This window comes from Globicephala melas, chromosome 3 (assembly GCF_963455315.2).
Source record: "Globicephala melas chromosome 3, mGloMel1.2, whole genome shotgun sequence".
In the NCBI taxonomy this organism is placed as follows: Eukaryota; Metazoa; Chordata; class Mammalia; order Artiodactyla; family Delphinidae; genus Globicephala; species Globicephala melas.
The window spans coordinates 75,861,348-75,887,864 of NC_083316.1; the positions used below are offsets into that span (position 1 = coordinate 75,861,348).

At 40.3% G+C, this 26,517-nt stretch overlaps 1 protein-coding gene across 15 annotated transcripts in view; it reads right to left on the reverse strand.

Moving 5' to 3' along the window:
* Window positions 1-26,517, reverse strand: part of MCTP1 (multiple C2 and transmembrane domain containing 1) — a 541,550-nt gene that overhangs the window by 24,983 nt on the left and 490,050 nt on the right. The window lies entirely within an intron of this gene.

Genomic DNA, 26,517 nt, shown 5'->3' on the forward strand with positions numbered 1-26,517 from the left:
CACAGAAGAGGCATGCAAATTTGCACCCCAAAGAGCTAATCTGGATCATAACTCTGCTTTTCCTTTAAAGTCTTGCTGTGTAACCTCTGGCAAAGGGGAACAGTCAGACTGATATCTGCTATGAGACATAACTGTTCTAGTTTACTGTTGACTACAGCTCTTCTGTGAGCAAACTAAACCTCACAGAGCACGAAGTGTACATTGTGTTTGGAATATGTTTAGGGTTCACGGGATTTATCTTTTATGCTAAAGATGGTTTTTGTGCACTGCTTTCTTACTTCACTCAGTAAAATGCCCTGCAATACAGACTTCCTCTCAGATCTATGCTTCTAACCTATGGAAATAGTAGACATGAGGTACAGATTGAATAAAGGTACACAAAGTAGTGAAATGTTTTCTCTGTGCCAATATTCCTTCTTTTTCAGATATAGAAAACTACCCTTCAGCCTGAAATCTAGAGCACTGAAATTCTCCCAGAGAGCAACTTAACAACTCACAGAGACTCTTGACTACTGAATCTTATCTCAGTGTCTTACACAGTTTTTATGATATCAAATCTTACCCAGGTTACTGGGTGCCTTGGCTTTTCCTCATATTAACCTTGAAAGTAGGAACACTCCATTGAAACATTAAAGGATTCTGAGATATGGTTAAGTTTAAGAAGACACATGGAGACCATTTAAAGACAGTATATTTTCTCTTAAAAAATAAAACAGTTCTCAAAAACATTTACATTTCAGGGTTATAAAGAGGACTAAGTTAAATAAGATAAGCCATGTAGAGCTCTTAGTACAATGCCTGGTACAAATAACTATTATTAGTAGTAGTAGTAATAAAACTATGTATACAATTACTTATTAAGAGAATTCAAATTATTTTATTTATTTTTGCTCATATTAAAAACAAAATTTTGAAATATTAGCGAGAATTCCTAAATATATGAAACCTTTTAGGCATGTTTAGTTTTGCCCCAGATGTCTTAGTGTTAACTTGTCAGTTTCCATTTTAGAAAATGGTATTAGATTCTTTATAATGTTACATTGAGAAGACTTTTTTTCCCCTTCCCCTGACTCTACACATTTTTTTATCCAGAATGAGTATTTACCTCATCTTAATTTTTTGCTTCCTCTGTTCAAGGTACTAAGCTTTTCAGTACTCATTTTCTACAGTACAATTTTTCATCACATTTAGTTGTGCCTTGCCCCATTAATTTAATGTTATGCTTTTTGCATGGAACTTTAAAGGTGATTGTAAAATAACAAAAATTTGGAAAGAGGTATCCCCTGGGCTAGGCAATGTAAACAACAGGCATTTAAAAATGGCAGTTGGCACTCTTAAGGTTATGATGAAAGCCAGGAAAGAAAGCATGGAAGGAAAGGAAGGGAAAAGAAAGGGAGGAAAGAAGGAAGGAAGGAAGGAAAGAAGGAAGGAAGGAAGGAAGGGAGAGAGAGAAAGAAAGAAAAAAAGAAAGAAAGGGAAAGGAAGAGGAAGGGAGGGAGGAAGGGGAAGGAAAAGAAGAAAGAAGGGAAGGAAGGGAAGAGAGGAAGGAAGGAAGGAGATAAAAGGAAGAAAGAGCAAAAAGGGAGAGGAGGAAACTGAGGGAAAGAGAAAGTGGAAGGGGAGAGGAAAACCTGAAGAGGAGACACCCCATGGGATAGAAGGAGGAGGGGGAGGAGATGGAGAGAGTCCGGGAGGTGAATATGAGGAAGGGAAGGAACATATCTTCTATCAGAAACGAAAATGACTTGAAGCCAAGGCAAAAATAAAACTTGCTGACTACTCATATTAATTTCTAATTAAGCAAAAATAATTATTTGTAAAAGGCTATACATAGGGCTTCCCTGGTGGCGCAGTGGTTGAGGGTCCGCCTGCCGATGCAGGGGACACGGGTCCGTGCCCCGGTCCGGGAAGATCCCACATGCCGCGGGGTGGCTGGACCCGTGAGCCATGGCCGCTGAGCCTGCGCGTCCGGAGCCTGTGCTCCGCAACGGGTGAGGCCACAGCAGTGAGAGGCCCGCGTACCACAAAAAAAAAAAAAAAAAAAAAGGCTATACATAAAATGTTAAATTTCCATTAAATATAAATGTATATAAACCTTACAGAAAGCACCCAGGGGATGCAGATGTACCTGTTGTCAGGGGGGAGAGAGGTCCCTGAAGCTAAATTTCTTGCTTGACAAAGCCCTCATCATGTAGACTCTAAGGGACTTGCCTATCTCCCTCTTCCTAATGATTTAAGAAAACTCCTTATAACTGCCCTGATAGTTCTTGAAAGTTCTTGCAAGATTAGGACTATATATCAGTATCAAAACCTTTGACTTAATCTCCCTGCCAGCAGGCAGGAAATACACTTTCCAGAGAGCCGTTCTCCAGATGATCCCCTCTCAAGGCTTTCTGTCCCAGGAGAAACTCTGCTTTCAGATGGACTCTCAAGTGCAAGGGCCGGAAGGCCTGGCTCCGGGCTAACCTTGATCGAAGCCACACCAGAAGCTGTGAGGCTGCTGTTCCCAAATAACCAGACAGGAAAATAAGTGACAAAGCATACTTTCACCCAGGACAGTACAATACAAGTGTTGAGATAAAAATTCCGTAAAGTCAAAATGAACACATTGTGGAAAGGGTTAAAAAATGTGAAAGCACACTCGGGATTATGGTGGCCTACGACAAGTTACTGCTTCTGCTTAGACCCCATTTGGAAAAAAAAAAAAAAAGGTTAAACAAGGTATGTCCTAAACTCCCTTCTGGTGACAAATTAGCAGGTTTACAGAGAAGATAACAAGGGTGTGGAATAGCCTCTGCCGCTGGTAGCCATTTGAAAGCTTATTTGAGGACATTGCTGGTGGATGAAATTTCTCCTGCCCTTTCTATGGGGTCAGTACTGTAAGCCTGAGTGACAGTAGCGAAGAGAAGCACTGGCTTGTTTCTGAATCCAAACAGCAAGCCAGGAGAGTTCTTCTTTATCCCAATTTCTAATGAAAAAGTTGAGTGTACGTGTGTGTGTTCTTATATTTTTATTTATTTATTTATTTCAGTACGCGGGCCTCTCACTGTTGTGGCCTCTCCCGTTGCGGAGCACAGGCCCCGGACGCGCAGGCTCAGCAGCCATGGCTCACGGGCCCAGCCGCTTCGTGGCATGTGGTATCTTCCCGGACCGGGGCACGGACCCGTGTCCCCTGCATCGGCAGGCAGACTCTCAACCACTGCGCCGCCAGGGAAGCCCTGTGCGTGTGTTTTTAAAACCCTCTTTTGAAATCATTTGTTTCGTTTCCAAATGGGTTTTTAAATCTGATTAGAGTTCAAATGCACAGCTGAGAGGGCAACTGAGTTTAGAGAAGGCTGTGAGTCTTCTGGACGACCACAGTCTTAGAGGATGACTAGATTTCTGACTAACTGGCTCTGTGGCTAAACCTGGTTCAGACCCCACCTCCATTATTGCCTTAACTGTGTGGTTTTGAGCAATTTACTTATCTTCATCTGTAAAATGGGGGTAATAACAGAACCTACCTCAGTGATGGTTATAAAATTAAATGAGCTTAATCCATTTAAAGCATTTACCCCAAATGTCTAGAACATAGGAAGTGCTCAGTACGTATTAGGCATTAACGTTATCAACAATTTGAAGAGACTGAAAAGGAAGTACAGAAAAACTTTTAAATGCTAAATTTATTAAATCTCTATAAAGATGACAGAGTTTTCTCCCTTATTATTTATGATATATCTAAGGAATAGTGTGTTTATATAATTCCTTAGAATTATACATCTAATACAATCAGATTATCTCACACGTATCATTTTACATGATCCTTGCAATGGTCACACAAGGGTAAAGGGATTATTCTCATTCCCTAATTAGCAAACCAAAGACCAGACGCCTCGCATCCCAACTCAAACTTCTACCCCAATCTACGCTCACTCTCCTTTGGTGCCTCCAGCCATATCTGTTGTCATCTGAGATATGGGATTTGAAAAATGAGGAGTAAATTCACCTGTTTACAGTATGCCCTGCATCCTGAAAGTTGCACACTCTCTAAGGCCAAAGTTAGTCGTACTCATGCAAAGCACACACCTTTTTCTCCCGTGATTTTTCTGTCAGCGCTTATGCAGGTAACACTTCCCGTTAGAATCAGTGACTTGTTCTTCAACAAGGCTCATGGCTGAATCAAGGCCAGAATTTATTATTTTATCTTAAACAGCACGAGCTTTGTTGCTAATCTACTTACTAAAGTAGTTTAAAAAAAAATTCCTTTTACTCCATATACAAAAAAGCATGTACACGAAGGTGTGGAACCTTCGAGGATGTTTTCTTCAATAGATTTGTTATGAAAATCATTCACCTTGTAGAGGACTTTATAAAGCTTTTTTTTTTTTTTTTTTGCGGTACGCGGGTCTCTCACTGTTGTGGCCTCTCCCGTTGCGGAGCACAGGCTCCGGACGCGCAGGCCCAGCGGCCATGGCTCACGGGCCCAGCCGCTGTGCGGCACTTGGGATCTTCCCGGACCGGGGCACGAACCCGTGTCCCCTGCATCGGTAGGCAGACTCTCAAACACTGTGCCACCAGGGAAGCCCTTATAAAGCATTTTTAACTTATCTTCCCACTTGGATGGCAGGGTCAGGTGGTTTCGCCATTTTATGGATAAGGAAAGTGAGGTTTGGAGAAGTTAGGATCTCATTACTCTAGTTAGAAAGAGTTCCTGGGACTTTAACCCAGGTCTCATAACTGAAACTGGGCTCCTTTCAGGTCATTGTCAAAAAGCCATCAAGTCACATATGGTATTTCTTCACTACATTGTTTTAGATGTTTAAACTTGGCTCTTCCCAAAAACTCATCTTGAGTTTAATCAAATTGTCTGAGCACAGAATCGTATTAGTATTATAAAAGCAATGCTCTTTGTGACATCTCCAAGACTGAGTAAGGATTGCTTTGTGAAATCCGGAGGCTATTTTTCTTTACAAATATTTTACAAGACGAACTTGTACCTTTCTGAAAAAGCACATCTGTTGTAAATTACTCCCTTACAGAAAGAGAGAGGATCACCATCCTTTCTTCCCATCTGAGCTTAAAAGAGATTTGTTGACATATTCTAAGGCCGGCATAGACAAAACAGCACAGGAGAGAGGAGGCCGTCAGCAGGACCAGGACTTGGCTTTGCTTAAACTAATTCCACATGCCCTGTGAACCATTAGCTGTTTTTTATTTCCTGCTCTAAAGATCAGTAGTGAAAATAATCTGGGGTAGGGAAAAGCTGCACTTATTATTTTTTTTTCCCCCAACAAGATGCTGTGTTAGCAAATAGAACATACGAGCCACCTTCAGCAGACCAAGGTCTTTAATAATCCATTTTTCAAACACTGCTGGTATTTCCTTTCCAAACAGAGATGGACTGTGAGTGGAATGAATTTCATCATTTGTATGGTTACAATTGCCAAGTTTCTGGAAATAACCGCCATTTAAATATTGGATGACACTTTGTTTTTTACATGAAGCCAACAACAGTTTTATTGCTATTTAATTTCTGTGATTTGCTTGTTTGCTCTAAGTTTTCAGTGTTCTGAGTGCATGATGTTTGAGAATAGGGAAACATCTTAAGAACAAATCAGGGAAAAAGCAATGTCAAAGTTGTGTTAATGGGGCTTCCCTGGTGGCGCAACGGTTAAAAATCCGCCTGCCAATGCAGGGGAAATGGGTTCGAGCCCTGGTCCGGGAAGATCCCACAGGCCGCGGAGCAACTAAGCCCATGTGCCACAACTACTGAGCCTGTGCTCTAGAGCCCACGAGCCACAACCACTGAGCCTGTGAGCCACAACTACTGAAGTCCACGGGCCTAGAGGCCACGCTCTGCAACAAGAGAAGCCACCACAATGAGAAGCCCGCACACCACAACGAAGAGTAGCCCCCGCACACCACAACTAGAGAAAGCCCACGCCCAGCAACAAAGACACAACAAAGCCAAAAATAAATAAATAAAATAAAATTAAAAAAAAAAAAAAGTTGTGTTAATGGCCTAACTTGAATCCACCAAACAAGGGAGATAAGCGTTAGGAAAAAACAATTTGTTCTACCATTTGGGGCTTTTCTCCCTCAGTTTCCCCATACACTGAATAATCTAATATCATCTACCATTTTCAGACCTGGGCATAATGTAGCAAATCAAGGACAAGATTGAGAACTCAGTTGTCCCCTTTAAGAGGATAATTGGTCTCTTCAATGAAATTCAACAAAACAGAGGTGATGTCAGTACAAATAAAGGGCCTGGTGAATTTGGAGGGAACTAGACCATCTTTCTCTATTGATGCTATATGTAGCACATACCTGAAAACCAACTCTGTGCCCTATGGGATGCTGCTGATATATGGGGTGGGCCTATCTCCTAAACCTCTTCCTTACTGCAGACTAAATCACAAAAACAGGCTCATCCTGAAGCCAACCTGGAAGAAAAGAGCAAAGGCCCACTTTACTGCGCTGATGGCAACATGTTGTTTACTTAGTTGTGTGGATCATGGTCTGTCTTTCAGTTTATTTGCGGAGGGGGAGAAGGAAGTGAGAAAGGGCAAGAAAAACGAGAATCAATTTGCAAAAGTATCTCAAATTCTTACACTAGAGAGGGCCATTTACTTAATAGGATAAAATAAGTCCTCTACAAACGGTAGTTTATGTATCTGTATTTAAATGTTCTGTATTTAAAATAAAAGTAGGATGGACATGGATCCAGGCTACGTTGTACTTATCCTAATCAGGCAGATGGCTGTTGTGGGCTTGAATCCTCTCGTGCATTTTACAGCTGTGTGACCTTATATAAGTTATTTAACCTCTCAGGTACTCAGTTTCTCCATCAGTAAGATGGACATAATGTCTACCTGAGTGTTGATATGGGAACAGAAAGAAATCATGTACATAAAGCAACTGGCACATTAGTAGATATTAAATAATGATTAGTTTCCTTCTCCCCACTAATTGTCTTTCTTCCCAAGGGGTAACACTTTCTATTTTTGCCTAGTTTCTCCCTCTCTCTCTTATTTTCCTTCCTTTCTCTCTTTTCCTTCCTTCCTCCCTCCCTCCTTCTCTCTGTCTCTCTTTCTTTCTTTCTTCTTGAAATTTGCATTTAGAAGCCTGACGGTCACTAGCTTCATTCACATGACCTCCCCATCTGAGCAGTATTGTTTAGCCAAATCTCAGTCCATCTCCTTTATTCCTTTATTCAATAAAGACTTACTGAATTGCAGCTATGTATAAGACACTATTCAAAGCTCTGGGCATACAGTGATAAACAAGACAGCACCAAACAAACGTATAAGTAAATGAAGAAGGAAAAGAGCAGAAAGTGAAAAATGCAATGAAGAGACTTGAACTGGGTGCATGGGCCGGACAGTGACCCAGAGGTCAGGGAGGGCTGCTCTGAGGACGAACTTCACAGTTGAGACCTGTTTTGGTTAGGGAAATAGAAACTACTTTAGGTATTTCAAACAACCAGAATTTCACACAGAGAAGTGGTTACCCTGCTGATGGAAGAAGTGAGGATAACAGTGTGATAGACATCGGCAATGCAGGAAGCCTACCCGAGGGAGGGGATGTTACTGGGGCCCAGATGTTAGACCATGTGGACGAATCATGACAAGAACTGGAGTCATGGCTGGCGCTGCTTGGCAGTACTTGGGATTGTGGAGGAGAGGCTGTCTCTGGAAAATGCCTCCAGAAGTGGTGGGGGAAGAGGAAAGACACAGAGAGAGAGAAGGAAATTCTCCTGTTTCTTTTCCTTCTTCCCTCCTTCCAGCATCTCCCATTGGCCAAGTCCCCCAAAAGCTATTGTCAAGGGATCCGGAAAATGTGGTGTGAGGGAGAAGGGTGGGTGGGGACCAACGTGGAAGGAAAGAGGTAATAACCAGAACAAGGAGGGGACTAGCCAGGAAAAGATCAGGGGAACCAGTACAGGCAATACAAATGCACTAAGGGAGAGACAAACTGAACTTGTCTTAGGAAACAAAGGATGCGCAGACGTGGTAGCCAGGTGAAGCCGTGAGAGGAATGGGAAGATAGCAGAGAAACAGGTGATGCTACAGAAGGCCTTGTAAACCAAAGTAAGCCATGGAGATTTTATTCTAGGCGTGATGGGAAGCCATCAGAGTGTTTCAAGCAGGGAAATAACATGAGCTAATTTACATTTTTAAAAGACCATTTAGGCATAATGTAGAGGAAAAACAAGATAGGATGTTATAGTTGTGGTCCACAAGGGAATATGCCTACTTGCTCTAAGCCAAAGTAGGCCTATTCAGGATGTTTCAGAAGTAAGGTCGCTGTAGACACGTTACTGGATTGGCTCTGCGAGGTGAGAAAAAGAGAAATCAAAGAACTGCCTACATTCTTGGTTGAGGGACTGGGTAAATGAGGCTGGTTTTATTGAGCTAGAGAAGAGGAGAAGAAGAGCATACTTAGGAGAAAAGGAGATGAAAAGCTGCGCTTGGGCCATGAAAAAGCATGCCTGTTGGCTATTCAGGAGGTGATATCAATAGGTGGATGGATATATGAGTCAGGGCCAGAGACACAGATTTGAAAGTCCTTGGCATTTAGAAGGCCCACAGAGTCATGGGAACAGAAGGAGTCACCCAGGGACAGGAACAGGACAGAGCCCCAAGGCACAACAAAGCTTAGCTGTTGGGCAGATCAGGAGGGGCCAGCAAAGGAGACTGAAAAAGTCTGAAGTAGAAGAAAAATTAGGAAGTCACATCTCAGAAGTCAAAAGGAAGTGTTTCAAGGAGGGAGGGGTAATGTCTCTGAAACTCCGCTGCAGCAAGGTCAAGTAGTGCCTGCCAATGGATTCGGCAAATGGAGTTTATTGACAAAAGCAATTTTGGTTCAGTGGTGGGGACAGAAGCTTAGGATAGACTGAGCAGCAAATGTGAGTGAAAAGCAGACACATTGTAAACACCTGTCTCAGAAAGTGGAGAGTATATATGTATGGTGTCAAAGAGGGGATTGTTTTTTTTTGGAAGATGAGAAATGCAGCCTTACTCAAATTCTGATCTGCATTTTAACAATATCCCCGGGTGATTCCTACACACGTTAAAGTTTGAGAAGTGCTCTGCTACTGTGTGTCACCTGCTCTTGGAATGATCTAGTATAGAGGAGAAAGGGATGCTGCAGGAAAGGGGCACTAACTGCAGGGGTGACGCGTGTGGGAAGGGATGGGACACAGCCCAGTGGAGGAAGAGGCAGGGATACCTCCTCCCTGTGACGGGAGGAAAGGGAAGGTAAGAGTGCGGTGCACGTGAAGTAGGTCTGAGATTTGGCGGAAGAAAGACGTGAACATGTAGGGGGTTCCTAATTGCTTCTGCTTTCTCAGTGACGCAGGCGGAAAAATCATTCACTGAGAGCGAGCTGGGGCAGCGGCTGGTAGAAGCTGGTGTAGCGGTAGCGGGCATGCAACTGTCTTTTCACTGGGAAATACACTGTCTTTCTCAGGTCTGTTCACAGGCCTTGTCAGGTGATGTATATGAGCTCTGCACTGTCCTCCTTGCTATTGATTTTGCATTTCAGTCTCTTTCACTGCCTTAATAAAATTAAGAATTTTATCAATCTTGCCTAGCCAGTCTTTTTTTAAACTCCCTTTTATGACGTTTAAAATGATGTCACATACCGTACTGTTAAAATGTCTCAACCCGAATTTTGTTTAATAGCCACGATTTGCTCCTCTAAAGAGAAAAACAGACTCTTCTTTTGCATCAAGACTCCCCAGCAGAACTGGTGATCCAGCCTGCACTTGAGACAAAACCTGGTGCCAAAGAACAAGAAGATATGGCTGTGGCTATGGCTCTATGGCTCTTTCTTTCTCACCAATTCCTGCTTCTTCCTGGCTCTTTTGATCTCTAAGGGCACTAAAGACAGTTCTTGGCTAAGTAACTGAATAAACAATCTAGAATTTGGCCAGGTCGCAGGTAGTTTAGTTTGTTTCATTATGCTGGCATGATGGCAGAAATCAGTCTCTAAGGTATGTCAACAGCCCCATCAGATTTATATTGTCTGTCAGGGAGTTATGTGCTGATCCCAAGAAGTAGAAAAGGATCTTTGTTGACCTCCAGGTGCATTTGCATCCACTGGTCACAGTAAAGAAGAAAAACAAAAAGGTTACTACTGTCCCACCACAAGCTGTTCTAGTTTTAGTAAAGTGTGTTATACTCGGTCTGGCTCTTGAAATAAATATCCCTCAAGTCTATATTCTGACTGGACCTTCTACCCCCAGTCCTGTTTGTGCCGGAGATACCAGCATCAAATAAGAATGAGGAATTGTTTTCCATGGAAGCTGAAAGAATTGGTGACAGAGAAGGCCCTGCACACAGGTGGTGACCCAGAGGCAAGTTTCAAAGCCATACCAGGTAGAAGGAGGATCTCATTGGGCATCTCACAAAGGTCCCCCTACCTGCTGTCTGTAAGTTACATGCCTCTCATCCTGTGAACCCCATTCTTCCCTGGTAAACCCCCTATTCCCATGTGTTTCAGAAGGGAATTCGAAATAGATATTTATTACCATTTGAAACCTCTACAGTAAAATCATAAACACTTTGAGTTCTGAATCACAGTTAATGTTAGCAACTCAAGCCAAACACACACACACACACAAATTGCATGAGAATCTGACCAACATAAAATCAAGTACCTGTTTTGAAAACATATGAAGAAAACCTCCAATAGCAAGGAGTTGGGAAATAGTGCTGCCTCAAGAGGATGTGATTTACTTCTAGTACTTTTCTTTGAGTACACTTTCCAGGAGGACAAAGAAAACTATTTTAGGTATACTTCCTCTCAGAGATTAATAAATCACTACACACTTAGAGGGATTTAAGGTCATTTTGAGTCTAATATGGTAAATTAACCCTGAATTTGTAAAGCATTTTGCCTTCTCTCAGTATATAGTAAGTTCTCAAAAACGTTACTTATTACCATTTAAATATTATCACTATTATTTTTGTTACTATCATTGAGGGTTGGAAGATAGATTACAATAAATGTCGACTTTCCCTACCCAATTTTTGGTGTTTCTATGATATCAGGTATATGCAAATGTTCAAATGCCTCTGTTTATGAAAGCGCCCTGATTGTAAGCATAAAAGTTACAACAATCTGCTCTTCCTCAAACACCCTGTGCAGAGTTGATAGAAATTATTTTTAACCTTCTGGTTTGTGTGGCTTTTTGGCACATCTACCAGTATTATGAATTAGATATTTTATCTGAGCCAAACTGCTGCTACGCATAAACACAAATAGAATTATCATCCTCCAGACAGATAGTTAGCTGGGGGAAACAAAGACCACATTATAAATTGACATTTTAAAAAAAAGAATTTTTATTATTCACTTTATTAGTACAAATGCCAAAGTTTTCCTTCTAATTTCTGCATTCTTGTTTTTCTATTTCTGAGGATCATTTAAATACTTTTCTCTAGGATATGGTCATTTACTTATTTCCTCTAGCTTAGCAGAGATAATGGGCAATATCAACTGAAAATGTAAAACATTGATGCCAGGTATCAACGTAAGGTCATTTTGTGGAAGAGACACCTAGTGGCACACATTCTGTGAGTTTCATCAGTACGGGGGAGAAGTTAGTCCTCAGTGACTGCATTTAAGAAACATGGTTTAAGAAATATTTGTTTTAGTATTGCTGATTGCTATGAATTTTATTTTGGCCAGGATAAAATACTCATCTATCTAAATGGTTTGTATATTGCACCTTAGTACCCTATTAGCTTCATTGAGAAATTAACATTTTAGTCATTTAGTCATATCATTCATATATAAAAAATGTTTTTATAAGTTAAAGTCTTATACCTTCAAAATTTAAAGCTTAATTTTGCACAATTACTTATAGAGTAATTTTATCTATTCCAAATATGGTCATTCTCATCTACTTTATTATTTAAACAAGCTCATTGCGTTTAGAGTGTTAAAAGTTAATTGGAACACACATTAGAAAAGTATTTTGTGAAATTAGTATTTAAAAGAATTTTTTTAATGCAATTGAAGTCAGAGAACAAGGAGGAGCAGATAAAGCAGGACTTTTAATGAAAAATTATCTTATTTGCAGGAATTATATGAGTGATGAGAAATTTCTCAGGGCCAGAAGGTGGACATCAAAAGCTTTGTGGCTTTAGGCAAACATCCAAAACCCATACTAATGTAATAAGTTCTGCAGTGTCCTCAGGCACAGCAATACAATCGATAGAGGATTTCCATCTTCTTCCCTTGGAACAAAATTCTAGAGGTCACAGAGAGGGTCAGTGTATACCTTGTATCAACACATCGTAGGTGCTAATCATTGTGGTTTTTGGATGGTCACAGCTCCTCAGGCAGCACTCCCTGCCCATATTAATAAAATGGGATGATCTATATCTTAAGGGATCATTAGTAGGATTAAGTAAAATGTTTGTCTAAAAAATTAGTCCTTTCTCTATTTCTAAACCAACTTTTAGTTCTTCATTCACACCCAGGACACAGTGATGGGTGTGGGAGAAGCAGAAGGGGGAGGGAGGCATCCTGAGTGTCTTCTATATGCCAGGTCCTGGGCTAAACTCTTCACTTGCATTAGGAATATACTCTACGAACAACCCTGCAAAGATCATACTATTAGCCTCATTTTGCAGATGGAGAAATATAATCTTAGAAAGATCACAGAATATGTAAGTTGCTGCACGGGGACCAGAACCTAGATCTGTCTGTAGTCAAAAACAAGGAAAAAACAAGAATCAGGTCTAATGTTACAGAAAAGATCTCAATGTAACTATAACTCCATTCAATCAAATAACCCTAATCCTCGTTCTGTGATCCCTCCTAAGTGCAGAGTGGTACTGTAATTAGCATTCAAATTATCCCCTCATGTACCTCCAATACTCACTAAATGTACCAGCTGCCACTTACACACCACCACCATCCTTTCCAGAATTTCTGTAAGCACTGCTGATCAAATGTAAACACTCACTAGTACTCATTAAAATAGCTATTCATTCTTCTATAGATAAGCATGGCATGAAAAACACGAATTTTTTTTAGGATGCAGTCTTACAACACTTAGTGTCCCTCTTTTCAATCATAGAAAGAGTACATGCTTATTGTGTAAAATTTGGAAAATAAAAACAAGCACAGAAGAAAGTAAACACCTATGGTAACCATTAACATTTTAGAAAATATTCTTCCAGTCTCTTTTCTGTTTATTAATCTTTCTTGATTATTAATCAAGTGTGTATTATGTGTCAGATGCTAAGGATTCAACGAACAAGACAGTCTTGAGCCGAATCTCTGATATTTAACATATAAATTTGTTGCATTTTACAAAGGAGATGTGTAGTATGTGCACTTATGCACATATTTCATGGCTTTAATGGCTAAATGCTGAACATTTCATTGATTTCCCTATTTTATCATTAAAAATAATCATACAACGAACATCTTTGGGCATAAATCTTTGGTACCTCTTTTTTTTTTTTTTTTTTTTTTTTGGCGGTACACGGGCCTCTCACTGTTGCGGCCTCTCCCGTTGCGGAGCACAGGCTGCGGACGTGCAGGCTCAGCGGCCATGGCTCGCGGGCCCAGCCGCTCCGCGGCATGTGGGATCTTCCCGGACCGGGGCACGAACCCGTGTCCCCTGCATCGGCAGGCGGACTCTCAACCACTGCGCCACCAGGGAAGCCCTGATACGTCTTTTATGATACCCTCAAGCTAAAGTCCTAGAACCTGAAATGCAGGATTGAAGGATGTACATGTATCTATATGTTTTTTAAACTAAAAAATAAGTTTTTTTAAAAAAAATAGATAATATATGTTCAGATGTATGGAAAAGCCTCCCTTTTGCTCCCTGGCTCCCGGCCAATTTGCTTCCCTTTCTGAAAGGAACTAATGTCATCAATTTCTTACATATTCTCCCAGAGATTATTCTATGCATAGTCAAGCAAATATATGTAGTCATGAGTGTATGTGTGTGTTTGTGTCTATTCTTTCCTTTCTTCTTTTCTTAAGGCACAAATAGTGCCATATTATAAACATTGCCATGCCCTTCTTTCTTACTTAACTATGGATTATACCTATATCTATCTATATAGATATGATTGTTTCATATCAGTGCTAAAAAACTTCCTCATTCTTACAACTGCATAATAGTCCATTGTACTGACGACTATAATTTTTTAAATCAGCTTTCCCTTAGTGGATATTTAGGTTCTTTACCAACATTTTGCTACTACAAAAAAGTAGGAGCAAAGAATACCTTGTGTATATGACAATTTCACACATGTGTAAGTACATCTGTAGGATAAACTCCTGGAAGTGGAATTGTTTTGGCCAGAGGATTTGTGTTTTTGTAATGTTGATGCCCACTGCCAAATCGCCTTCCAAAAGAGATTGTACCCTTCCTACTCTCACCGGGAAGACCCGGAGGTGCCTGATTCCTTGCCAGGCTGTATCAGAGATGTGCCTCTTCTCTCCCTTGTGTTTTCAAGAATATTTGGAGACCCAGACTCGTTGCTGTGGCAGCTCCATAGTGTCAGTTTTTACACTTTTAATCAAGTATTTGTTTACATTATGTTTTGTATTAAGTATGAAGTAATACTTAAACTTATGTTTGTATTTGTAGTAAGCAATAATAATTGTGATTTATAGGACTATTGAGTATGTAATACATATTAGACAAGAGGATGGTTTTCCTCTGGCTGTAGAAATGGTCAGACCAGTAGAGGATCTTACAATATAGAAGGGTCGTGAATAATTTCCGAACTACTATTAGATTAAGTAGATTTTTTCTTGTTTAATGGCAATTTCCTCCAAAATGGCTATTCTGAAAGAGATTTTAATATTCTTTATACATTATATCCAAGGTATCTAACCCCATAAATATGTTTAGATAAATGTTTCTCTTTTACTGCTTTGGATGGGTTTTTAAGCAGAAAAATTCAACATAGTAGTAGAGATAGGCAGTATAGCATCAGGTGAAGTACCAGGCTATGCACCCAAACAGTCCCAGGTTTGGACCATAGTTTGGTAACCATTTGTCCTTGTGTACCCTAACTTATCCCATCTAGGCTTCAACTTCTTTACCTATACAGTATTATTGACAATACTTGATTATTGGAAATATTAAATGGCAAATACTAATTACTCCATAAAATAGCTACCACTACCACTACACTTACAATATTGCTATGGAAGCACAGTCTCAAATCCAAATATTCTATCCTATTGTAAGATGTGTTCCCATGTTCATATAGATAAATATAAGCAATATAAATATAGGCTGACCCTGAGAATTTAGCATAACCCAAATCATAATCTTGCTGAGTTAATCTAGAAAGATTAAAACCAGAGTGCCAGGCCTCTTACACACACACATACACACACACACATATATATGCATGCAAATATTTTAAATGAAAGATTCCAAGAAACAAAGAATACATGAAAATTTTGCATGAACTTCTTCCGAGTCATTCTCAGAAGGTAAAAATATACTATACAGTTGTACCTGATTTACTGAGATCAGGTGTAAAGGACACTACATTATTTTTTTGACTAGCAGAAAAAGTTCATTAACTCACTGAGGATCTACTCTGTCTGGCACCGTACCAGGCACTGGAGTAGAATGCTAAGCCCAGCAGACACAGGCCTTGACTTCCTGATGCTTACAGTCAGGTAAGACACCATGAGGGAGACAGTGCAAGTAAGATACACTTTCAGTGAGCTTCCTGGTGCTAGCAGAAGCACTGCCAGATAAGAGTATTATCTAACACACTACTGCAAACAGCTAAGTAGAAGAAATAGGCTCTCACCCAGAACAGTCAGTTCCGATATTAGAACGTAGCACGTTCTCCAAATCTCTAAGCACCCAAACAGTTTGATGTCATTTATTACCAAAGATACTTGTCACTACTTGAATACAAAATAAGGAAGTTTCCTGAGTGGGTACTGAGTAGGAAAAATTAAAATAAAATAGAGAATCCTATAGGAGTTTTATTCAGATAGCTCTAATTTTGTACATAGGTTCTTATGTGTTTGAAATAACTACCACTGAGTAATATTTCAGTTTCCTATATCTATTAATAACTATTTCCATAAGTTATTAAGCGATATTTCACTAATTGAAAATCTAATGTGATTTAATAAGAACTGGAATTTTCAAAATGAGTTAAATCCCTTTCACCAGAAGAGAAGCAAACGGCTAAAGCCACGAATAATACACGTTCACCACCTAGCGGCACTTTTAGCAAACAGCAGGTACGTTACACTTAAAACAGTATATTCTGCTAATTTAACTCATGGATAACATCAGAAGCTTTATAGATGACTCCTATTTTCCAGATAACTTCTCTTGTGTTAGCCCCTAGCAATTCAGCAGAATCACCTCTCTTTTTGTTCCTCCTCAAGTCCCACTGCGCTGTCTAGACTAAACCACACCTCTCCTGGCACTGGGGTACTAGCCTCCTGACTGGAGGGTACTAGCCTCCAGTTCCTCTCAAACACTGCCATTTGTATCATTCCTCCACGTAAGAAATACGCAATAATTTTTTTTGCAACACATACAGTAGAAGCACCTGGAGCTGTTACAAAGCGCCTGTTTCTGAATTTGCTCAGCAAGCTGAATTCTATAGAAGCGAGAGGTTCAACTGTGACCACTCTGAACATGCATCACGCTGCCTAGCCTGTCCCCGTATTGAACTCCCCACCTCCCCTCCACCTGGGGAATTGCTACCCGCTCCTCAAAACTCAGCTCAAAGCCCACTGCCTGCCAGAAGACTTCCTTGACAACTGCAGTCCATTCATCTCTCCCAGTGATGAATTTTAAGAATGATGATGGTCTGTAGCCCAAGATTCACCCTGGATTTATTTTTTTCTGCCCTCTCATTAGTGTCCAGTCTGTCTGTGGACTAGCAGACCGCTTCTGAGGGAAACACCTTGTAGGCAGCAATCGTTCGCGTGTGTTTGAAAATATTCCCTCTCCACTGGACCCAGTTCAATGAAGAATTGAGGCTCAATAAATACTGGAGGGTTGTGTCCACCCATCCTTAATAGTGTTTCATTATTCTGATCTTTGAGCCTGCAGGTGACTCCCAGGTGTGGCTTCTGACCACCCTGTCACCTTTCTCTAGTTAAACACATATGATCTTTTCAACAGCAGCGGGAGCTTCATGTCAATACATCTGCATATTCATGTAGGAAGAGAACTGGCATGATGTTTCCTAGTAATTTAGGCCAAGAGAACAGTTCTTCTTGGATTACCTGGGCATTTAAGGTGAAAGTTAGGGTTAATATTGGCAAGGATCTGTGTCATCTATTCATTTCACTTTGTATTTGCAGGTCAGTTGTAAGTGATTTATGAAAACCTTTCAAAGGTCACTATCCATCCTTAAAATACATCAATCTTCAGCAGCAGCCTTCCGCTTTGAGGAAAGAAACTTACTGTTTCACAAACATGTTAGACAAGAATGTGGTGGATCACACAGGGCATAGGATTCGTGAAATCAACATTTATTCCCGTGACATCACCTGAGGCAGCCAGCATGCTTCTGGTTCTGATTAAAACTACTGCAACAACACCTGATGGATCTACAGGAACACTTTGTTCTTAAATTAATTTAACTATATCCTGGAATAACAAAAGGTATGGAACTTTGCCACATGTGCCCTCAAGGGCACGGCATTCTAATAGGAAGATGTGTTGGTCTTAATAAAATGGATAACCCAGGGAATGCACGCCCAGCCCACTCAAACCTCCGTTTTAACCCTGTAGTTATAAGCATACACCAAGACCTTAATGTTTAATTTGGAATAAGGTTTAACACAGTTTTAAATACATTTTTATAAGGCTCAAATCTCTTCATTACATGGATTGCTACAGCAATTACTTGCCAGACACAATATTTTCTTGAATCATACACATATTGAATATATATATATATATATATACATTACAAAAATAAAATTCATGTTGACTTATCATTCCTAAAATAACTTTCTCTACTCATATCCATTTATCTCTAGACAAACACTCATTGCAAATACGATTTGCCAAGGATTTGAATTTGTGTATCTACAGCCTGCATATTCTGACAATAAAAAAGTAGAAAAATCGACTTACATGCCTTCAGTTATCTTTCTGAATTTGATTTTTTAGATATAAATAACCAAATCCTCTCAGTGTAAGCCTGACACTGATAATGAATATGTTTCAGACGGCAACAGGGAAACATACTACTGCTGCAATTAGATGCAAATGTTTTGAGTGCATGCAGTCTTAAAGTCGAGTTTAAGCCACTGAATGAGAAAATTCAGAAGTTAAGTGATTCAAAAGAAATAAACCGGCTGAGTCAGGTTTTCCCAGTGAACATAGCTGCCCCTTGGGATTATATCTAGTGTGGTTTTAAGTGGTGGAAAATCTGTCTGTTGGATTTCATAATTTTAATACAAATGGAGACATTATTCCAGAAGCCTTAGCAATTCTTATGCAAAGTACAAAGGGCTTCATTCTGAGAGAGGCCTGAGCTCTCATGAGTCAGTCCATATTTCCTGAGTACCAATTGTATGCAGCGTTGTGAGTCAGGCATGTGAAGATACACTGGACTTTTGTACCCTTGAGAAGCTGAATAGTCCCTACATGAAAATGCTTTCAAATACCTGAAAATCCTAAATCCACTAATTCTGGGGGGGGGAGTGATGATCGGATAGGCGAGATTAATCAAAGAAGACTTCCTAGAGAAGGTGAGGACATAGGATACAGAAATACACAAGTTACTGTATGAGGATGAGACGATGTGATGGCTTAAGCCAAGAATCTACATCAAGGAGCACTGACTGAGGTTACAAGAAGCTGGTGGGAAGCTGCCCAGAGCCTCAATAACCAGGGGCTCTTGTTCAGCCATCCTGGTACCATTTCTTTCCTCCCTGAAGTGTGAAATATTCACTATTCATCTTCAGTCTACACGTAAAGTGACAGAACCCTGAGAAGCAAATGAATTAGAGTCTTATTTATAATTCTGTTGTCAAAACTTATAATTTCAGGTATTTCACAGAAAATACTCGGCTTCTGCATATACTCACACAAGTGACCCTTGTAAATGAAAATCTTAAATTAAAAAAAGAACTAATGCTCCCTCACAATAGAAATACAAGCTAGAACCCTGGTTTATGCATTTCTAACTGTACTTTGCTTCCTAAACCAAAGTATGAAAGAAAACACTAACAGACACTCTGGTTTCAAACGTTCAAATATTTGTATCTGCTTTTAGTAAAAAAAAAAAAAAAAGTGACTTTACTTCTCTTCTTGTGCTAATAATCATGGTGTTAAATTCAAGATGGTGTCCGATATGAAAACAATGCTGATAAAAGGGAAATAATGCAAGCTTAGGACTCAGATCTGGACAGCTACTTTGAGAGGCTCTGCTGATGCCACTATGGGGATGGGCATGGGGATGGGGAAACTCTACAAAGCCTATGAGAGCAGAATGCTGAGATAGCAGAGGGGCAAATGCTTGCATGCCTTGAGTTAGAATTCCACTCTGTGATTTACTAGTTATGACTCTTCATGAGTTCCTTAACCTCTCTAAACCTCAGTTTCTTCACATGTAAAATCTGGGTTAATAGCAATACCCATTTCTTAGGGTTGCTGTAAGGATCGCATGTAATAATCTGGTTAAAATGCTTATCCCACTGCTTGGCCCACAGCAATATTCCATAAATGTTAGATGTTAGCACTTATTTTACTTCCAGAATTTTTTTTTTTTTTTTTTGCGGTACGCGGGCCTCTCACTGTGTGGCCTCTCCCATTGCGGAGCACAGGCTCCGGACGCACAGGCTCAGCGGCCATGGCTCACGGGCCCAGCCGCTCCGTGGCATGTGGGATCTTCCCAGACCGGGGCACGAACCTGTGTCCCCTGCATCGGCAGGCGGACTCTCAACCACTGCGCCACCAGGGAAGCCCCCAGAATTTTTAAAATGCATCACATAAGCTGCATAGTTTAAGACAAAATCTCGAGTGTTATTAAGGCAATAAAATACTAGAGTACAACTCCTGGAAAGTGGAAAACTAAGAAGAAATGACTATGTCACACTTTTACTATCGCCCAACAACAGAAAATACAAGAAAGGACAGGTCTTTTTTATTATTATTAATTTTAAGTCTTTCTACTGGTTTTTAATTTCTTGGGTTTGGTGATACTAAGAAAATGGGGTACCATGGTTGTCATTTGTTTTGGTCAATGCAGTCAGAGTTGAGCCCAGAACTGTGGCTACTGACAGATCAAACACGCCAGCCCTGCACAGGGTCTCCTGGCGGTCTCCAGAGGCAGAGAGATGCACAGGCTAATGAACCCAATTACTGCCTCTTAAAACCACTTCAAAGGAAGAAAGAATAAGGAACTTCTGAAGCCTCTTGGTTTTGCCCAAAAAATGCAACCAACAAGATATCTATCCCCTTTGGTGTTGAATTTAATGTTAACTTCTTAACTGCAAGGAAATATCAAGAAAAATGTTATATTAAACTATCAATACCCCTGATTAACCTTGAGGAAGTAGTGGCTATGTCCCTTCATGTCAGACTAAAGAAACTTCAATTTGGATCATCTTTGTATCTATTGTGCATATGCTTCAGGCAATAATTCGGTCACTGAAACCGTATTGAACACCTATTATCCACCAGGCTGTATGCTGAGTGTGAGCTATACAAAGATGTATAATACTTAGTCCCTGCCCATAAGAGAACAGGCTAGTAAACAAGTCTTTAGAACCTCTCAGATCAATTCTATACCAGAAGCACAGAGAGGCAGGGAGATGGCTAACCAGTGGAAGCAGGGAAGACTTCATAGAGAAAGCAAAATGATTTTATCATCTACCATTGAGAGCAATCAGCAACAAACAGCTAATGAAAACATCAATGTAATCCAATGTTTTAAAAAAAAAAAATCTGAGGGGTTATTCACTGCTTTGTCTCTTCTAATTTTTTAACAAATAGGACTAAGAATTGACTATACTAAAATTAACCCCAAATCACCATTTGGAGAAATATTAAGTGTTGGGCTTATTAGCAAACCTGCAAACTTACTTTTATATTCAATTCAATAACAAGATAATTGAGGGCCTATAATATGCCGAGCACTGATTTCATACTAGGAAGAGAGAAAACACAGCAGAGAAGGCAGAAATAAAGTAGAAAGCTTGCAGCCTCGGGAAGGTGAAATGAGATAAGGCAGAATTTGAAAAATGCTTTATGACAGGTGCCAACAAGTTGCTCTCAGGGACACAAACTCAAATGCTTCACAGACCTGGCAGGGTGAGAGTACAGGCCCCATGGAGAGGGGCACCCACGACCCAGCTCCCCTGGATCATGGCCAGGTGGGAACGCAGACCTGCTGTTGCCAGAACTTCCTATTTTTCAAGAAAAGCTCAGATCCACATTCTTTCTGTGAGATCTCTGGATTTTTGAAGATTGCTTTAAAATGCTGTCCACAACTGAATTCAACACCCTGGCTGCCAATTTGGAGCCTCTGTGCCTCCAAACCTCACCAGGAGCAATTATGGTGGATAAGGAGATAACAGAGGGCAGGGGTTTCAGCACTGGATTCAAATCCTACCCTGCCGGTGCTGTGCAAACTTGGTCAAATCCTAAAATGGCTCTGAGTTTTGGTTTCACTCTCTTTAAACCGGGGATAAGCAGATCAGCCTCAGAGGGTTTCTGTGAGAGGAAAAACGTGAGCTAGCATATAGTAAGGTCCCCCCAAATGACAGGTTTATTGTTATCTTCAGAAACGCCTTGATGAAGGAAGAAAGATGAGAGCTGGTTCTTAAGGGATAGGTAGAATTTAGGATTTGGACTGGCAAAGATGGCCTGGAGGGCTTTCCAACCATTCTAGGGAGAGGGAGCAAATATTTGGATGTTGGAAGGAGGCAAAAATGTAACGTCACCTAGCTTGGCTGGAACAGAATACATGACGGAGGGTAGAGAGAATGAACTCCAGAATGTCAGACTGTGACCCAGGCTCTGGAGCGCCTTGAATGCCACCCTAGGGAGGGCTGGACTTTATGTCAGGGGAAATGAGGAGACAATAAGGTCTTCTAGCAAGGGATCCAAATCAGATCAGGGTTGTTCTATACGATGTGTCCACTCGACCCGGGTTTACTGAGGGCTTACTATGTGCCAGGCATTCTATTCAGTCCTGAGGATGCAGTGATGAATGAGGCAAACAAACAAGATCACGGCTCCATGGCACTTAAATGCTAGAGGCGATAGGAAGCAGATGGGGGTTAGACTGTAGGAGTCTGGGGACTAGTTGGTGGGCCATTGCTAGCTCCAACGAGAGGTAATGAGGGCCTGATTTAAGGCATTGCTAGGAGATGATGGAGGAGATGAGTCAAGAGATGGTAAGGAGAGAGAAGCAATGTAAGTGGTTGGTAGGACTCAGGGTTTTGAGCTGGCGTGGCAGGGCTGATATGACGGCATCAGCAGAAACGAAGAAGGTGAGAGGAGATACCAGTTTGTTGACAAGAATTATGAGTTGACTCTATCCCAGTAAAGTTTTGATAAACAGCAGACTGGTCTGTTACTGGCTCCACTGCAGCATCTTGGTCAAGTGATCATTTCTGAAGCTGCTGGGTTTTCTTACCAAAAGGTACTTTTTAATTGGATTACATCCAGAGATTTGATACCAAGACTAAACCTATGTTCAGCTCGTTTCCCAAAATACAGTATCAAAGGCAGAGGCTGAACACAAAGCATTTCCTGTCAGATAACCATTTGCTTTTAAGGTGGTGAAAAACAAGCAGAGACTCCAGAGCATTCCTATGATAAACTCCCACCCACATCGAATAGAAATGCTCTCCAGCTGCGGCTCATTCTTGTGGGTTTCCTTCTGCAGCAGCCTGAGTACAGTAAGGTCCAAGGGGGAGTTCAGGGGCTTGGGCTTGACGACTCACTCAATGACCAGCCTTCTGTTTGGGAGCAATATACCCACAAGTGAACGAACCTTTTTCACAAATAGGTCTATGATTACATTCTAGATGAGGGTTCCATAGCTACACCAGTGCTCAGAAAGATTCAAGGTGGAATAAAGGAGTTGTACTGGATTTCTTATTCTTTTCTTATAGAGTGACCATTTCTTCTGAAGAAATGGGGAGGAGGCATGAGTAGTATATATAAAACTAAATTGGATCCCCTTGGCCACATTTTCACTGTGTCTCGTTTTGTTTCTTTTTCTTTGGCCATACTGCACGGCATGTGAGATCTTAGTTCCCTGACCAGGGATGAATCCCACGCCTCCTGCATTGGAAGCACAGAGTCTTAACCACTGGACCACCAAGGAAATCCCTTTGCTTTGTTTCTTTTCAGGGGGTAGGAACAGAGGGCAATTAGAGTGATATGAAAGATAGAGGTGGAGAGAAAAGAGGCATTCTATTGTTCTCCAGCTTCAGCAAAATTATCAGGTATTCTTGCTGAGTGAAATTAAGTGCAGAATAATTATTATACTTATAATTCCAGCATCTAACACAGTGCCTGACACACAGTAGGTTGATGAAAAAATAAAAGTGTTGAAGTAATAAGTATTTGTAGAAAAGAATAAGTGTCTCTTTATATAAGTGAATAAACACAGAATCAACTTTACTCAATGAATTTTCTAGCATTCAGCTGCATGGAACAGAGTATTCAACTAACAGTAGTTTAGGTGATAGAATTAATTTTCTTCACATAAAAGCAAGCTCAGAAGTCGCCAGTCACTGCTGTTGTATTCGATGTTCAAAGATATCATCGGGGGCCCAAGAACTTTTTATCTTTCCCTTCCATCATCCTCTTATTTATTGCCTCATGGTGGTAGGATGGTTGCCCCTGTCCTAGGCATTACATCCACATTATGGAGCCAGCAATAGCTGTCCTCTTTTATCAAGAAAGTAAAAAAGCTTTTCTAGAACCCCCCAGAAAACGTCCTCTTCTAGCTCTTTGGTCTGACCTATATTAGATGGACATGCACAGTTGTAATATAACCTTAGAAAATGAGTATTTAGCCATATTCTTTGCCATCGTATATAAATTCAGTCTTCTATTAGCAAGGGAAAAGGGGGAAATGGACATTGAGTAGACAATTAACAGCGTCTGCCACACTTTTAGAGCCCTTCTACACCCAACTCCTTCTGAATACTCCAATTACTTATGACCTTGTATTAATTTATTGTCACTTGTTTTCCCTTCAGATTGAAGGCAGAACACATATTTTACTCATTTTCCCCTATCTTTTGCACAGGGGGCCCTCAATAGGTTTTGTGGAATAAATTGAAAATATTATAAATGTTTTTTGGAGTACATGTAAAATGAGGCTTTTTAAGTAGCTATAAAAAAAACATGAATTCATTTCACATTTGTGCATTAGCTACTATTCCATTTTAAACACACTAAGTAAAGTAGGCTTAAGTGAAGTTTCAGAAAGAGATATAAGAACAAATATAAACAACAAACATAAAACATTCTTATAATTGTAACAACAGTGCAGACAAAACTGAAATTCACCTCTAAAAAATGAAGTTAATTTCCTGTTTCTTTATCCTCTAATGCATTCTGTAACATAAAGATAGATAAATTATTCTAGAAATACTGTTCCTTTCAGGTTCAGAAATCTTCAGTGGATCTCAATGCACAGAAAAATCTTTCCACACTCCTCCTTGCTCCAGTGTTCAAAATGCTCTAACCTGGCCTCAACCTACCCTCATAGCTCTGTCACTCATAACTCTTGTATCAGAATATTTTGCTCCAGCCGAATTTTTCTACTCACGCCCCTCAATGGCTCTTGGGCATTTTCTACTTCCCTTGACCTTGAATACCTTCAAATCCTCTCTTGGCTTGACTGAATCTGACTTAGCCTATGTAGGTTGGCTCAAGTATCAAGTTGACATTTAGATAATGTGAGTCACTAGCATTTTTTAGGCTGGAAATACAGTTTGCCTATGGAATATCTTCTATGCCTATGGAATATCTTCTATGTTGGGTTTTGTTACTCCAGTTTTCCAAGAGGCACCTGTATAAACTGCCATCCTTTCCTTTCATGCAACATCCTACTCAGCAGAGCACTGCAACAGCAATGATTTCTTCCGTAATGGGAAACTGATTGCTAGAATTCTGATAGTGACTGTGCTGACCATTCAATTAGCAATTATATAATTATATATTAGCTAACATCTCCTAAATAGGAACTGTATTAAGAATTATCATTTGATCCTTATAATCTTATATGGTACTATTTTTACTCCCATTTTGCTGATGAGGAAACAGAGGAAATAAATAGCTTCTAATCCAAGAGTCAATAACTATTTTCTGTAAAGGGCTCAATAGTAAGTATTTTTGCTTTTATAGCCATACAGTCTCTGTCGCAACTACTCAATTCTGCCATTGTCATACGAAGGCAGTCGTTGACATTAAGTAAACAAATGGATGTGGTTGTGTTCCAATAAGTCTTTCTTTACAAAAACAGGCAACGGGCTAGATTTGGTCCACGGACTTTTGTTTGCTGACCTCTCTGCTCTAGTTCAAATAACCCATTTTATAAGCCACTCGCTCCAGACTGCACCAGAGGCAGAACTAGAATCCAGGTCTTCCGACTTGTTGTGGTCTTTCATACTAACGGAGCTGGGATAATTATTCTGTAATAAATTGAGCTTGTGAAACCATAACACAGATCTGAAACTACCAACAAATTACATAATTTTGACCTAGATTATTAGATTCAGGTAACTTGAGGTGGATTTTATTCTGTCTTCTGGATCTTCCAAAGGTAAATGGACTTTTAAATTCAGTTTCCTTGTTTATCACGCAGAGGAAAGCATTTCCCATACCAGACAAACACAGGCCACAATTCCACGTATAGTTAAGACTCAGTGCTTGTTAAAAAGCAGGATTTGGTGGTTCTGGAACTATGGAAACATTGTCAGGACAGTAGTCCCTTGACAAGATTCCTTGGAGTGGCTCTGAGTACACATGGCTTCCTGCCAGCTTTTTAACTTGGCCTCCTATTTTACCAGGGGACATTCTGACATGGTTAGAAGGGGTAGGAACACCCTTCGTGGCTATAAGACAAAACCCACGATTGCTTGACCTCCTTAGCCCCATGCTGGCTCTAAAAAATTTAGTTCTGCATTGTTGATTCAAATCTTTGACAGGAAATAAAATTTCTGTGGGGAAAGCTGTTATTCTGTGACCTTTGTTACTTCTATTAATAGCCTTGGAATGTCATGGAAAATATATTTAACATTCTCTTGCACATCTACTTCTTGAGCACTGTTTGCAGCAGTTTTTCAATCTTTGTCTTAGGACTCCTTGATGAAAAAAATAGTTTGCAAGAATTTCTTGGAGCCAGAAGTATGGTAACACTGGATTTCAAGATCCCTGTTGGGACCACAAGCTAATCAGAAAATGAGAGGAGAAGTAAACTGTATCTAATATACTTTACTCTCCTAAGTAAAGACAAGATGCTGTTACCTTAACTGTTCACAGCAGACTAACCATTGGAAGACTGGCCA